We start from the raw sequence: 17,416 nt of genomic DNA on the forward strand, positions 1-17,416 counted from the left end.
GTGTAATGCAAGTTCTATTTTCAGGTGTCCTAAATAGTAAAATAAACTGTATCTGCCCAAAAGGAATACAGCTTTCCATCACTATGCTGATGTTTGCAGCACATATTCTTAATAGACTACAATACTCAAGACACGCTCTAGGAAAAAATGCTAATTCCACAGGGAGCTAGCAACTGGCAGGAAAAGCTCAAACTCAAAATTATTGGGTAAGAAAAGCAGAGAACAGAACCATCCCACAGCTTCACTCAGCAACCTGAAGCATATGGAGCAAAGCATTTCTTAGAATTTAAGACTTAACAACTTTCAGACTAAATTTTAAAGAGGAGCAAAAGCAAGGATTGGTGTCTTGACATAATAAGCAATCATTCTTCCTCATAGAAAAATAGTAATGAAGTACACACAGAAGAGAACCCAAACTGGGACAGATTTCTTTCCTAAGCCACATATTTAAGGGTTTTCACCACTTCTTTAGAAAGGAGGAAACAGATAACAGAACCCATATGTATTACTCTGTTCTACACAGTAATGTAGAAAATATTCTCAGTCATAAGTGAGGCTTCAGTCATTTTCATTGTACTGTTTTGCTGATATTATGTTGTGAATTCTGAGCTCTTTTCTGCTTCCAGTATTAGAGTTCAGATTTGGTGCTCAAAAAAGCCCAAAGTAGGCAATGGTTACAGAATTCTGTATTTACAATTCTTATTTCTGCCCAAGTGTGCAGAGAAGTCTTTGGACAGCCCCTTGCATAGCTCTTATCAGTGAACATATCTAAACCCAATTTTTGTCTACTCCACTGCCTATTTCCTCAGAACTAAAGTTATTTGGCACATGTTAAACAAAACATGAGCAGGATATAAAAGGGACACCTGCAAAGACAGAAAAGGACCTGTTTTGATCAAACAATAAATTTTAATAATTTCACTGCTATTATTGATCTCCAGCAATTCCATAGCCCTCTTGAAGGGACCTAACATGGGCTCTTTAGCCATTGTCCATGAGACCCGGAAATTCCAGTTGGAATAACATCATCGATGTCTTTTCTTTCTTGGTCGTCTAGCAAGCTAGTAACTATAATGAAAGAGAGCATGTTTGACAAAGGCCTTTTGAACTCATCTGCTAGGTCACACTATAAATTTCCAACCTGGTGGTTTTGCTCAAACTCTGTTAAATTTGCCTGGTTAGAATAAGAATGAGGAACGTGAACCAGCCCGGACACTCTGCACAGCCTTCCACCTGCCCATTTTCCTGGGTACTGTGCACAGAGAGAATTATCCTTTAATAACTTTGGTCCCTCAGTATGAAAGAAAAGTATGGGCCTTTCTCCACTGGGATATGACCAGAAGACTGTGGCCTGTCATTCAATATCCACTATGAAGCCAGAAGTTTCCAAAGACCAAAGAGAATCTCAAAGAGAAGAAGAAAGAAAAGGAATGGAATTTTAAAAAGAACAAGGAGCTGCAGTACCAAGAATGCTGCCCATCAGGCCCATTCCAGCCCGTAACTTCCCAACGAGAAGCTATATATACATGAATGATGAAAGAATCTATTTCCAAAGAAATGAAAATTTGATAAACCAACCATTTTGTTTTCTGTTTGGCTGAATTTTGTTGTTGTCAACATGATGAGAATATCTCATATCACTGAATTTTGTCCATTTGAGACAATTCATTGACTCAATTGACTAGTCATTTATAATACTGGGCAATACAGGATTGGATAATTGAGACCTCTTCAGAGCAATTTCCCTCTAAAATGAATCAATGATCACAGAAATGCATGCAGTAGTTTCAACAACTATTTATTGCTCTTTTTGCCAACCCAGAATACAGACAGTATAAATAATATACCTAACCAGTTATCAAAGTGAAGAATGAAGTTTGTCCCCAGGCATTTTATTATCATCGTATTATAATAAATAGAATGTTCAGTATTAGTTAATTGTTATCTCATCTCTTATCTACAAAAAAAAATGAACAGGAAAAATGAAACAGGCCATGTGCCATTGTATGATTCTTGTCCTTTTACAAAATAATGTGTGATTTTCTCTAGATTCCTCTGGAATGTTTATTTATAGTTGAAAACTGTTAATTATGGCAGGTTTCTTTGTCATGCACCCTGGTTCTTACTTCAACCAGCAAGTTATTTAAACTGCTCTTGGAAGCACTCTTCTTTGGCAAAGGTGGACTAGAGAGATCTTTGGCTCTCTAAGAGATCTAACTTTGCCTGACCACCCTCCCCTCACCCAATACTTGGGTTTGGCCACTGACTATTCAAAACTTTGCCAAATTTTATCCAAACTTATCCAAAAACAAACCTGATATATAGCATGGATATAACCATAATACATTTGAACATTAAGAACCTTTCCCTGTGTATTGATAATAAATACTATTTTATACTCATAAGCGATGAACATATCTGAAGTTTTCTATTTCTATTAATATATAGCAAATATTACTGAAATAATGTTTCAATGATACTTTTTAAAATTCGTTCACATAAATAATGAAGCACTAGAAATCTCAGAGGTAAAAAGCTCCATTATCTGTTTTTACACCCAAGACTAGAGTGTCACAATTCCTGAAGCTGAATTACAAGTTTCTTATTGATCCACTTTATGTAATTTAGGATCCCTAGAAACTGTTCATAATACCTTAAAAGAAAAAAGAAAACAGATATTAAGTTGGCCATTGTCCAAGACAGATTGTTTTTATTGCTGTGAGATAGATCTAAACCTTAGCTTTCACTGAGTTCATTCGCCCTGGTTATGTGCATAGCAACAAAAAGGAATCCCTTTTTTCCAATAGTTTTAGTATTTTAAATGGGATGTTCATTGTGGGTTAACTTATTTTATTTCATAAAACATAAAAATTTAATCATTAAAATGAATAAATAAAGATAGGTGATATTTATAATTTCTTAACTGCAAAGTCAAATTAAAAAACAAGATCCAAATACTCCTTTAGGGGAATTTTTTTTCTGCATAAACTAGACGAGTAAAGACTTCTTAAAATAACATCAGAAAAATCTATGCTGAAGAAACCATCTTCTTACTTGGGAAATCTCTTTGTAGCAAACAGACGCATTTTTAATTTTTCCAAGGACATTTGAACTACTTCCAAAATTTGTGATACTTGTTTCAAAAATTTTCATTGACAATTTTAAGACCATGAAAGTCTTTGGTAAACTATAGGGAAAGAGCAGTTTCCATGATAATTCCTCTTCCTTAGGTGTCTCTTGCTCTTCCATTTCAACAAGAGCTTCTTTGCTGATCTCCCAAGAATTAACAGAATTCTTAGAATACAACTACCAACGAGCTCAGCTGAGACATCTGTCCAGGATTAGCCAGGTGCAGCTGCTTGAGGAATTCACAGAGGGTGGGAGTCCTCACTGCTCCCAGCTCTTAGCCAGTTGTAATTTCAAGCTTTGATCAAAACCTGAGGGAACGCAGTCTAAAAAAGATTATTAAAGGTGTGGGTCACAAGCTGTACATTGGAAGCCACCCAAATTTCAAAATATTTTATTATCAAATACTTTGTGTTTTTTAGATGCAAATAGCATCTAGTTATATTATAGGCCACAACTGCTGTAATAAATTCACTTTTCAAAAAGCCTTAATTGAGAACTGCAGAGGGAAGATAAAGCACATCTTGTCCCAACTCCTGCAGGAAGACGGGAGTCCTCAAAAGCTGTTCATTTATCCTATCAATGGATATGAACATTTATTCTCTGAAACAGGAAGTATATTTTATAGATCATTGCCAACTAAACAACTATACTATTTCTAGTTTGGGGCCTTTTTGGCTCATCCTGTTGACCCAACATTAATCATAATTTTGGCTCCTTTGAGAAATATGTTTTTGTGGTATTCAAATATGGTATTAAGGAAATAGCTATCTTTTCTTTTTTTACTATCAAATCAATACTGCATTTTTATAGAATGAGTTTTTTAAGTATACTGAGATGATCACATTTTTTTTCTTCTTTACCTTGTAATCATGGTAAAATTATATTACTGAATTTCCAAATATTGAACCATCTACCAATCAGAATAGCCTAGACTACACTGTTTAAGACCGGATTTAAAATTTATAATTTAAAACAGATTTAAAATAGGATTTCTCACACTTGGAACTATTGACATTTGGGTTGGGTAATTCTTTGTTGTCAGGGTGGGGGAGGACTCTCCCATGTATTGGAAGATTTTTAGAGATACCCTGGCACCTACCCACTCAATGCCATTAACACATACTCCTTACAAACTGTGGCAGCCAAAAATGTTAACAGATATTGTGAAATGTTCTCTGGGAATGGGAGGAATGTGCCCCCAGTTGAGAAACCTTGTTTTAAAACGGTGAGGTTTTGTTTCCATTCACAGCACATGTCCCTCAAAAACTAGTTTGGAGGCTCTCCTGTATGTCCTTCTCTCTGGAATGCAGGCTGTTAGAGCTGCCACCATCTGAATCTTTGCTGGGCTTGGTGGGAGAGGGGAAAAGAGTGGGTGTACAAAGTGCACATCGGCTCTTAAAACTTTTTCCAGGAATTGACACGTCACTTCCGCTGTAGTAAATTTGGTCAAAGCAAATCACATGGATATTCAGAGAGAACTGGAAAGTGTACTATGTGCATGAAAGACATGGAGCCAGTTATATCGGTGATCTGAAATACTAACATTACAGTATTATTCTAAAATCTGTTTTAACGTGTAAATTCTCACTCAGGCATATTTTGTCAAAAAAGAGTGTAAACAGCACACTGCATGTCTAAATTCCCCTCATTTAGTCTGTTTTGTTGTTCACACCTACAGATCTACAGGGAGGTCGTATTGAGTTGATGTATTTTTTATTGCTCTTTCCCTTTATATAAATTACCCTTTTTTTAGTTAACCAGTCCCACTTGTGTAATCCACAGTAGAATATCAATATTTGTGGTTTGGGCTAATTAAACAATATGTATGAGCGATGTAAAAAACAAACGTCAAAAACCTTTAGAAGGGAATATAAACCTGTATGTAATGGAATGACTTCCTACTTAGTTATGTATAGCTCAAACGGACAGGTCGAGGGGGTAAATTATTCTCCTTCCAACCTGCAGTAACCACAACCCTCTTCCCACACTTGTTTCTTGTCTGGGGCTCCTTGCTTCTATGCTCCTTTGGTGAAGCTCTATACTTGTGTCACTGGATCAAAGCTCGCCTACTGTTAAAAAGTGCAGCTGTAGATAAGTATGTAAGATGTTGTTCATATAAAGTGGTGAGAGTAAAATATGTAAATTGTATAGGGGAGGAAGATATTTCCCTTCTTCCCTTCCAGGTTCTTTGGCTGGCCTAATAATTAAATTGACATAAGACAGATTAACAGGAGAAAAACAAATTTCATTATGTAATATATGGGAGCCCCAAAGATATGAGGCTCAAAGAAGTCACTAAAGAAGGCAGCTTTTATACCTTTTAGACAAACAAAGAGCAAATTTATGAAAAACTGACAAGACAAAGGGGTTTAGGCTTGGGGTGGAAAATTAGTGAAGAAGTAGCATGGTTTGCTTATACGACCTTCTGGGCCCTGAATTCCCTTCTTTGGTGATAAGGACTTCTCTGTCTCCTGTTACAGGAAGGGTACCTTTCACGTAGGAGATTTCCTGCTCCCAGGGGAATACATGAGGGTCAGAGTGTCCTTCTCATACTGGCTATTTCTTAAGTAACTTGAATTTGAAATAATCAGTATGTCAAAATGCCGTATTTTGTGGCATATTCTGTAGTACTTCAATTGTAATTGTATCTATTTTCACAGTATTTTAAGGCTGGAAGCTGGAAATATGGGGGCAGACGAGTATGATTGACTATGTGATTGTGATATAAAGGCTTTAAGTACCACTCTTAGTGATTCTGTGTATATTCCCAAGGATGCAATGCTGTCACAATTTAAGGAAAGTCATGCAAACTTACACATCCAGCAAGGGACACAGTGCACTCAAACTTAGACCAAATTTATTCAACTTTCCCATATTTCTTCTGTAATGTTTCTTATAACTATGATGAATCTGGACCTATTCCTAATGATTAATTCTACCCTGATAGTTTGGGATTAGCATTTTTCAAAAATTGCACTAATTAAAAAATACTTATGTTGTGAGTTAGTAATGTGTGTTCACTTTGGAGAACTTAAGAAAACACAGAATTACACAACATAGAAAATCTTCAGCAGAAATCCCTCCATGAAGAGATAATCATTGTGAAATTTGGTGTACAGCATTTTATGCATATTTTTAAAAATAGGGATAATTTTATATTTTATATGTAAAATACATATCAGAATGCATAGATTTAGGATTGCCAGAAGTAAGAAAGTACACTTGACTTATTTTTACATTTGGGTAAGTGATATTGTTCAGACAAAATATAAACTATTATCCTGAATTGCTTGATAACTCTATCTCTAGTAGAGATAGAAACTTAGATAGATATTCTTAAGTATATTTCCATGTTTGCAGTTGATGAACAGGTTGGGTGTCTATTTCTGCCTTTTATATGGGATCTTACAACAATTCTTCATTTTAAAAAAATGGATCCTGCATGTGATCACCACATCCATTTTTTTTAATTTATAAAGTACCACAGGTAGATTTTATGTGCTCACTAAAAAGAGCTTTGAATCACTGCTTAGTCCTAGTAGGATATGCAACATTTTTGAAGGGTAATGAAGTCATGATAGCAGTCAATATCATTCATCTTTCATGGATTTTAAATCTTTGCTGAGAAAGCATGTGCCAGTAAGAGGAAATTATTGGCTATTTAGATAATTGAAGTCAAATTTAATGGATTCTGCTATTAACCAAAATTGAAAGATTTCCTAAGTTGTTTCCCTAAGATGAACAAAGCATAAATCAAATATATATTTGTGGGACATAGGTAGCTCAAATTAATGTACCTCATAGCCATTTTATCCTAGTTTTTTATTCTACTTACTCTTAGGGACAGAATGGTGGACAAATAGGGACTTTTATCCTTCAGGAGCTTACAATATATTCAAAGTATATATTTTTAAAGCGAAATGAATAAAATATATAAAAACAAACGGTCATCAGTGCTAGGAAGGAAAACTACAAAGGGCTGAGATGGAGAATCTATGGGCAACCCACCTAGGATAAAAGGCCAGCAAGCACTGAGGGAAGGTGGGTGCGACCTGGACAGTGACCCGAGAGGAGGAGAAAGCCTCACACATGGCTACAGAGGCAGACAAACCACACCTTACGTGGCCTCTGGAAGGAAGGGCTTAGGTTTAAAAATCAACTGCAATGGGAAGGTTTTAAAGGGTTTTAATCAGGGGAGTGACATCACATAAGGGTACTTCAAAGAATAAGGTGACTATATTCAAACAGTAAGAGGAGACAAGAGATAAGAGGAGTTATTAATGGGAAGCCTTTCCCAAGGGAAAAAGGAATCCCTGAATAGAAAAGTGTGCAGTATAGCACTTACCTAGCTTAGTTCTGAACTATGAAAACCTAAATGGGATTATATATCTCTGAGTCATATACATTAGACTGAATTATACTTCGTGGGTTTTTTTTTTTGGATGGATACATAGGTATTCATAATGCAAACAAAAAAATGAGGAGATTAGGAAAATGCAGAGAAAAGGCAGACAAGGGCAAAATGAAGGGAACTTGTGAACTGGAGGGCCCTAAAATTAAAACAAGAATATGAAGGACTCAAAAAAAAATGGAAACTATAGAAGGAGTATCCTGAAAGCTACAGGAAAGGTAAAAGCACATTTTGATTATTCTCATATTAAAGACAGAAAGCAAGCAATCTGGAGTAGGTGAGGTTGTAGGAATACACTGGTGATAAACAATCCACAATGGAGAAATTATCTTCAAGCACCAAAAAAAGGAGTACAATACACATTTTTCATTACTATTTTGCCTCTAAACTGGGGGAGGGAAGGAAATATGGAGGCTCTTTTAGTAAAGCATTGTGATCTGATTCTGTGAAGCAAGTGTAAGGACATTGATTTCATGAAGAATTGCTCTTTAAGTGACCGCTACAGTGCGCAAGTGTTTTCAGGGGCCCTCGGGGCACCTCTGTACCTTGGCGTCCCACCCAGAAGAATACTCCTTCTCTATTCTTGAATTAAGAGAAGGTAAAGATGAAATAGAAAAGAAAGAAGAAACTTGTAGATAACTTTGTTTTGTCTATTATTTAAGGAACTAGAAAATTAGCATGGCTGAGACTTTGGGTGAGACTGCTTTACAGTGTATTTTAATGTTTAAATTTTTTATTACACTAAATTTCAAACATATGGAAAGTAAATAGAAGAGTATAATGAGAACTCTATGATCATTCACCTGTTCCACTAATTGTCAATATTCTGCCATTCTTTCATCTCTGGACCTCTGCTCACCTTCCACACCATCTTGGTTACTGTTGCTTTTTGTAATTTGAAAGTTTGAAATGTTTTTTTCTGTTTGCATATTCATTCTTAATAAAGAGATATTATTATATAAGGGATTATTACCCAACATTTGTTTATGGCTAAAATTAACTTGATGGGTTTTGTAGCAACTGAGGTAAAATAGAAAAACCCCCCCTTTATTTTTTTAAATCTTGCTTGTCTTTTGTCCTAATTAGACTTGAAAATTAAATGGTTTGCATCTCCAGGACAAGTCCTGAAATGGAAAGTTTGAGGATCAGGTTTCTAGCCCTGTGCTTTTCTTCTAACTGTCCTGGTGACCTTGACATATATGTGCCTCAGTTTCCTCCTTTGTAACTTGGGATGGCTGAGTGGGATAGTCTCCAGGTAGGTTCTTATTCCCAAGTGGCTCATAATTCTCTTTATCAAAAAATGGCTTGTACACATCTCAACCCCTATCCAGAGTCTGACCTACTCTTTAAGGCACAGCTGGTGGTTTCCACACTGTTAGATCCAGTTCGATTCAATTCAACAAGTATTTACCTAGGTCTGCTTATGTGCAGGCACTGATGATACAGAAGTGAACTAAACTGACCCAAGTCCCTTACTTGTTTCCATTCCAGTGAGATGTCACACAATAAAAAAAGATAAATAATTAAAATATATAATAGTAAGCAGAATGTTAGATACCGATAAGTGCTAAAGAAAAAATACAAGCAGGAAGAGCAGTATGAAGTGATTGGCAGGGGGTGTGAGGGGTGAAAGTTAGGCAGGATGGTCAGAAAGGGCTTCAGTTTAGAGGGTAAGTTCAGAATCCAGATCTGAAAAGAATGAGGAAGCTGGCCAGTGGCTATGGAGAAGAGCATTCCAGGCAGAGGGAACATTAGTTACAGAGACCCTGTGGTGGGCTCTGCCTTCCGTTTTAGAAGGGCCGTGCAGAGAATCAGGGAGCAACAACAGGTAAGGCGCTGGGGATGGCCAGCAAATCGTGATGGGCTTCACATCACATTGTGACATCGGTGCTTACTCTGAGTGACATGGGAAGTTGTTTAGGTTAAAAAGAACTGATAGGATCTGATTTATGTTTCAACCAGGTCAAAAGTCTGGCTGAGAAGAGAGCAGAAGTGAGGAAACCAGTTGGGCTCCTGCTATGATGCAGATTAGGCAATCCGAGGAGCCTGTTGGTAGTGGGAGTTGTGAAAAAGGGCTCCATTCTGGATCTGTTTTGAAGGTAACAGCTGACAGGATTTGCTGACAGATTTGCTGTGGGGAGTGGAAGACACAGAAGAGGCAAGGATGACACTAGTGTTTTTTGCTTTTGTTTTTTTCAGAGTACCTGGAAGTACAGAGCTGTTTGCAACGGAGAGGGAGGAGTCGGCTGGGCGTGTTCAGGGTGTAATAGTGCTTAGCTACCACCTCTAATGTACACGCAATCCATAAATGTCCGGCAGACTCCCCCCCTCTCTCTCCACCCGCCTCGCCATCTCTCTGCTTCCCCATTTCTCGGCTCTCTCCATCTCACATTCTCGATGTGTATCTGTCTATGGTTTGAGACATCAACCAGGGAAGCGTCCAGGCATAATTTGCAGGGAGTAAAAAAGAAACTTTCCTCATCCTTGTGCTTTAGTGCTACACCATACTGTGTGACTCCCCAGGTTTCCTCTAAAACTGTGCAACATTTCAAAACTGGAAGAGACCATAAAGAATATTTTGCCTACATTTTCACTTTATAGATGTGGACACTTAGCTCAAATAAGTTAGGTGACTCACCTATGGGACAGGAAAGAGGAGAGATAAATAGTGTGGCTTTCTCAAAAGCAAGAAGTAAAGATGTGATCATGAGAGAAGCAATTATGTGAGTAAATGACATAGTTTTAAATCCCCAAAAAAGAAAACAAATAACAGAGTACAAACAAAAATGTTATACAAATTCTCAGAGCAGAAAAGTTAGTGGAATCAAGGACGGTATCTTTGACATGATGGCAAAAGAGACAATTCATTGTGCAAAGCTTTTGTTAACAGCTTTTCAATTCAATAATTTTTTAATACTAGTCTGAATTTCTTCCAATTAATACCTCTTAGGACTCTTCCAAATTTGTAGAAATTGGAATAGAACACTTACACAACTTGGTACTATTGGTCTGTGCAAACAATAAAAATGGTTTCTAGAATGAAAGTATTCAGTCTCCATTTTGTTTGCAAATTCAGAGCTGCATAAACCTAATTTACCTTCAAAGAAACTAATTTGGAGCAGAATAAACCTGAAAGCATTTCTCTTCCAAAGATTTTTATCTCATTTTAAAATAGTTTAATTAGTGTCATTTTGTTTTGATTTTCCAAAGTTAAATGATAGCTACAAAATTACATTCTAATGATCTCTAGTGTGATAACTTTATTATTTCCTTGGATAGTTTGAATTTTTGTGTGCATTTGCATTAATAAACATATAAGCATATAAATAAAGGGGTTTAGAAACACTTTTTCCCCATAACATTACATATATATGCATGAAGAAAAGGCCTGTTTATAGTGGGCACCATGCATGCCTAGCTAGAATGATGCAAAAAATAGTGCTCAGCTATTGCATTATTTAATGGTAAGGAAAAATAAATTTTAAAAAAACATCCTGGTTTACATTTAACCATTCTGAGCTTCAGTTTTTTTACCTGAAAACTGGAATTACCATACTTGCCATCACTACCTTATTGGATGACCACAATGATCAAATGAGACAGTGCCTTTGCAGGCTCTCTGACAATGGTATTAGTATGAACATTCAGAAAATGTAGTCAACTTATCTTTTTCCTTGATGAGAAAAGACTATATCTTAGAATCAATCAAAGAAGGAAAGGAGTACTTTCATGTTCTTTAAATAAAATCTGTGTTTCTATGCTTGACATTTTAAAGAAGTAGGCCACATCCTGTGTGTGAGAATAGAAATATGGTGAGTTTTCTTCAATCCCTAAAATTAAATGTGATTTCACTACAGTAGTTATCCTGCTATTCATTACTGCACACAGGAGTTTGGGGGTATAGTACTGCTCTCTAAAACCTGGGCCAGGGACTCTGTCTTGCTAGTTCTGTGTGCCTGAGGACGGAGAGTTCCCTAACCTGAGAGCCAACAATTGACACCTTGTGGATTCACTCATTGTAATTCAATTAAATTTTATTGAATTCCAATGGAGAAAATCCATAGGGGGCAAAGCTCCAGAGCTCTCACAGTGGAACTTCCTACCCAAAACACTGGAAACCAATTTAAAATCTTACTGTTTCCAAAATAGCACTGTAAAGGAACAGGCTATCAAGGGGGCAGCTATAATTATATTCATTCACATCATGTGAACACATGTACACTTTCAGAGTGACATGTTTAACCATCTCCAAGTCAAATTAACAACCTCCAGAAATAAAGCCAACAGCCTTTGTGTCATGAATCTTTCTGGAAACCATTCTTTTTCCTGCTGCTGGCTGTGTCAAGACACCCTTTATTTTAACATTTTGTTTTGTCATTAAAAGATAAACCAATCTTTATGTAAGTATGTGTCTAAGTCTCCATACTCATTGTAATTTTCCATCTGGATGATTTCATTTTAAAGAACTGTTGTAAGATGACCAATTAACCCACACATATTAGTGGGGACCTATTATTTTGGGGGCTGGGTGGATATAAAAGCATATGAGACATAGTTTCTACCTTCAAGATGTTTGCATACTAGTTGGAAGATGGTAATAAAAATATAAAAAATGCAATGCAGCATGAGTCATATTAGACTCTTCGGTATGGTCAAAATTCAAGAACTGATATGAGAAAGGAGTTTTACTGAATCAGAATTTCCAAGAATGGGATCTAAGAATATGTATTTTTAAAGCCCCTGAGATTTTGAACTGTAATCAGGTTTAGAAGCCACTGGTATTACATTTTTTCTCTCTCCAGTCTCTCCTCAGAGTGATCTGCTGGGTACTCTCAAAGTTTACCAAAAAATCTCTAAGGTGCTGCATCCACCAGCCCTTTCCCAGACCTCCTCTTCTGGGCCCACATGCAGTCCACAACACTGTTGATCAGGGCCCCCCTTTTTTTCTGACAGTCTGATTCATTTAATGGTTCCAGATTCTTTCCCCACACCTCAAATATTGATGTTGCTTTCCTTACTTTCTTATTCCCCAGTCCCTTCCCGAGTGGCACCCCCCTCTCATCACGTCCACTAGAGGACACAGGTGGCCCCGGATTGTCCCAGATTCTGCGTTCCCAGCTCCGACCTCGTCAGCATCTCCAGTTGCCTTTCTTTCAGGTTATCCAGACTCAGAATTGTTCAAAATCCAAGTCACTTCCTCCCCACCCCTTCATCGCGGAGCTCACCCATCCTTCACTGACCGCAGGATGTCAGATGGTTGGGTATGTGAAGTGGAGGCATAGAAGAATGGGAAATAAGGCCCACTAGACCCAAGCTGGGCATTAGCCACCTTCAAATTGTTCTTGCACGTGACCATGCACCCACTTGTTTACTAAGCCCTGCTTATTCCACCCAGAGAATTTATGATGGCCACTTCTTCTTCTCTATCCTCTTCACCTATCCTGTTGAAGTTATTACCCAATTGCTAATACTCTCCTGAGTTGGAGGAATCTCAGCTTTGACTCAAATTTGTGCTATTTTCAGCCTTATTGGATATGAATTCTATTTTTTGCATTGACAATCTAAAATTTAGAGACCTCAAATTTCAAAAAACCTGAATCATGCTTTTATTTTAATTTTTTTTCATCATTTATGAAGCTGTCTAATAAAATTCAGGGCAATGTGCAGTTTTAAAGAATCATTTAGGAAGAAGCTCCAAGTGGTTCCTGTAACTCTTTATTCATAAGAATAACAATTGAAGAAAGATATTTACAATGTGTTATTAAAGATTTCAAAGCAAAAATTCTTCAGTGTCTCATATCCAGTCTCTTTAAGCCATGTGCTGGTACCCACCAAGGTAACAGGACATTCATCCCGAGGTTAACAGCCTTTGCTTTAGTTTAATCCTAAAGCATTACTTCTTCTGTTATAAAAGCATTATACCAATTTTAACTTTCTAATACAATTTTTGCTTACTCTGCAGGCTATCCTCAGATATAAATGTATTGTGCTATACATAACAGTTGAAATTTTAGGATTTTTCTCCCCCTTTATCATAACTTTGAAAAGGATAGTTACTCCTTAGTTCTGATTTCATTTTCCTCTAACTAGCAGTGATGCTTTCAGCATCCTTTTTCTTTTTCCTTTATTCAGTAGGCAGGAGAAATTTCTGCACATGTGTATAGGCAATAATTCAAGCATTGGTGCAATTTTTTTTACATACAATACTCTTCCCATTTAACCCTCTGCTGTATCTTAGTTGGGTACCTTACAATCAAAAGAAATGAGTAGGATGAAGTAAGTTGTCTCAGCAATCAGAAGTCACTCCTCAAGCAATCTCTCCGAATATCATCTGTGAGGCAGTCTACACAAATGACCGCTCCTTGGCTTGCTCAAGGTGCTGGATAAATTATGCATGCCGTCTCCCTACACCTGTCAGTCACCTTGCTTTTATTCCAGAGGAGTTCAAGCAGTTACATCACTCAAAGGTGAGAAATAAGGACTGCAGGGCCATAGGATACTTTTGCTTGTCCTTTCTGTTCAGGTTTCCCAAAAGGTTCTTTGCTGAGACAGTACTGGCAACACCAGTTGTGCCTGCCAGCTCAGAGGGGAAATCCTGCCTTGGGGTTCCCAGAAAACCTCATACACCTCCTAAGAAATCTTAGGAAGTATTCATTAGAAAGAGACATGAGAACTACCCAGTAGGTGGAAAGAAACAAAGAGGTCAAGGCTGGGAGCTTGAGGTTGTGTTGTCTTTTATTTTCTGGAATTTTTGATGATTATATTTTGAAACTAACAGATAGACTAGTAATCTGTATAACTGACCAAAAAAGAAAACTAATTAGGGCATAACTGAAACCTATGGCACTCACAGTTACTTGAAAAGCATTCGGACAAACATTTCACCCTTCTACTTATTTGTGAGAAAGTTAAAGTAGCATTTAAATGTGCGCACGCGCGCACACACACACACACACACACACACACACACACACACACACACACAGAACGTTTACTGGAGATGGTTAGCATTGATTTAGAGCCATGTGTCCACATGTCTTCTCATCTCCAGTGCAGAGACTTTAGGTTTAGAGCTTGGCTATGATGATAGAATGCAAACATCGGACAAATGCTACATATCAGTTTTTATTTTCCTAGTGCCAGTTGCTAAGCATTAAGCTGCACATCACTGCTGTTACAGGGCACGTTTTCCTCAAATTCCGCAGAGAAGCAGGATTTTGCACATACATCTAAAATATCTCTGCAGCATCATTTAATAAAAGTTTAACTTCTGTATAGCTTTTTTGCCCATGTTCTGTCCCAGAGGATATCAGCATGTGCAATAAAAAGTACCTGGGTTTTGTATTGGATGGTGGTGTTAATCCTTGCTCTGGGTCTTTGCCTCTTTGACCTTGGAAAAGTCACTTAAACTCACTGAGCCAAAAATGCTTCCTCCCTGAAGTGGGACCGTGGAGATTAACAGGGATGATGCAGGTAAAACCTGTAGCAGTGTCTTACAGAGTTAGGGTATGTCAGTGGGAGCTCACCTTCCCCCTTATCAGAGACTAATGGGCTTTAATATTGAAGGGTTCTCAAGAAATATTTTACTTCTTAATCTCATGAAACCAAAATCTGTGAGCTTGATGAGATCTTGGGAGAAGTTCAGCATCTTCATTTCATCAAGAAGGCCTTTGATGTTCAATGAGTCAGCCAAGGCCAGGTGTCCTGAGGCCTGACGGGATGCAGCTGAACTCCCTCTGCTCTCCCATGGTAACGTCCTGACCTCCAGGCAGATCCTGTAACTATTTCTCCTCCCTCTTTCTTCTCTTTTTTTTTTACCTTTCCCTTCTTCCTCTTCTCAACCAAATTTAATTTGATTTTGGTTTTATTAAGTTGCTCTGGTACCTTGGGGAAAGTAGATTTCTTCACTAAAATTTAGACTCTCTGCAAAAACACATCCTGCTTGAATAGTGAAACCTCTTATGCTGAAAGACATTAATGTAAATGTCAGGTGGTCCAAAGAGGTGTGAGCAGATTAGGTAATCCACGGAAGATGACCCATGGGAAAAAAGAGCTATTTAATAGATGACTGACTTCTTAGGAGGAACAAGGAAGAAAGTCTCACTTCCCAAGAGCCTGCTATGTACCGGATTCTGTGCTAGTAATTTCATGATTGCACTTACTGTTAGATATTATATTCTCTATTTTACAGATGAGGAAATTAAGGCTAGGAGTCCTTAAGCTATTTTACCCAAAACCATACAATCAGTTTGTGGTGGAGTTATGTTTCAAAACCCAGGTGCCCATCCATTCACCCTTTTCCAATGCTAGGTTAGCCAAGTCAGAGTAGATAGCTCCCTCCCTATTTATTTCCCTTCATGATTTGAAGTTGGACTTTGTAAGAAACATGCTTTGTTGAATTTAGTCCACTTAAGTAGATGTATTTTAGTCCATGGCTTAAAATTTCTAGAAATTATTTCTGGTCTCTACTTCCAAGGAATGTTTCATTTTAAGAAACTGGCTAAAACATCCAAATCACTAAGAAAACGTGTCCCTACTTCAGGTAACACAGATTTACACAACATATTATACTGAATTGTGGTTCTGTTATGAAATAAGAATTAGCATCAGGAAGGACTCTGAAGGCAATGGAGAGGGTGCCACTGAGTGACTTGAAGGGCAGAGGAAGGAAAGGTGGAAGGTATGGACAACAAATTGCACTGACTTCACAATTTTGTCCAGGTTCAGCCCAGGCAGTTTGTCTTATTCAGCAGGAGATCCCATATATGCTCCACTTGTGTCCCTCTGATGGGATTCACAGTACATGAAGAGTTAAAGAGAAGCATGAACCTCTGGAGAAGATGAAAGATCACAATTCCACCTGGTTTTCATCATAAGATCAGAAATGCAGATTCTGCTTAGTCTCCTCAGTCATGGGAAGCATCTTCTCACGTGGACTCTTTAATGCTTGATGAAAATTACCTTCAGAGGACATAGAAATCATCTAGGGAGGACCTTCTATGTGCAAGGTCTTGTTTAAGGAGATGAAAAGACAGCAAAGGGGAAAACATGTTAAGTTTTTCTATACTTCATGTACAGAAAGGTATTTAAGTGTATTTTGTTTTGATTAGGGCCTATTGAAACATAACAGTGTGTTTCACATTGGGTAACTGGCTCAGAATATGCAATGTCATAAGCTGAAGGCCCATAATAGAAAATACTTTAACAATAATAAAGGAAGCTACCATTTACTGTGTGCTTAGTTAGACCAGTGGCTGGTACATGACAACTATTGATGATGAGGAGAAGGAGGAGGATAATGGTGGTGATGATGGTATAGCAGGCACCGTGCTTAACACCTTATATGCATTATTTAATTTAATGCCTGAGAAATCTATACAACAGATAGCATCACTGTTTTACAGATGGGTAACTTTTCCCATACCTTATAGCTAGGAAATGGTGAATGCACGGTTGCCAAAGCCTTGTGTCTTTGACACCATACTATAATTAAAGGCTGTTCTTAAAGCACCTGCTTTGTCTGGTTACCCAAAGCTAAAGAAAACCCAAGGCAGGAATTTTCTGCTTTTTGCCTTTCTTCTCTTAGAATGGGATAATCAAACTTTAACTATTGCCTATGATAATTATGCATGCATGCACATACATACAACCATCTTCAAGTAGAATAGCATACTTTTGACTGTGACTGAAAATGCATTAATTTGGCATAAACAGTCAAGAGATGAGTTGCTTTTTTATGAAAATTGGCATGCAGCCTATGAAGCAGGGAAAGTTCTCAGAGACCCAAGCTCCACAAACTTAATGATAGCTGTCAACCCAAACTAATCTACACATGCACCCAGTAGTCAACAGAATAACACATCAAGCATTTAGCCC

The 17,416-nt window shown here is 37.6% G+C and overlaps 1 protein-coding gene across 7 annotated transcripts in view; it reads left to right on the top strand.

The window, feature by feature from the left end:
* MAGI2 (membrane associated guanylate kinase, WW and PDZ domain containing 2) overlaps nt 1–17,416 on the top strand; it is a 1,446,279-nt gene that overhangs the window by 697,117 nt on the left and 731,746 nt on the right. The window lies entirely within an intron of this gene.

The sequence above is a fragment of the Manis javanica genome, chromosome 6, assembly GCF_040802235.1.
Source record: "Manis javanica isolate MJ-LG chromosome 6, MJ_LKY, whole genome shotgun sequence".
NCBI classification, from domain to species: domain Eukaryota; kingdom Metazoa; phylum Chordata; class Mammalia; order Pholidota; family Manidae; genus Manis; species Manis javanica.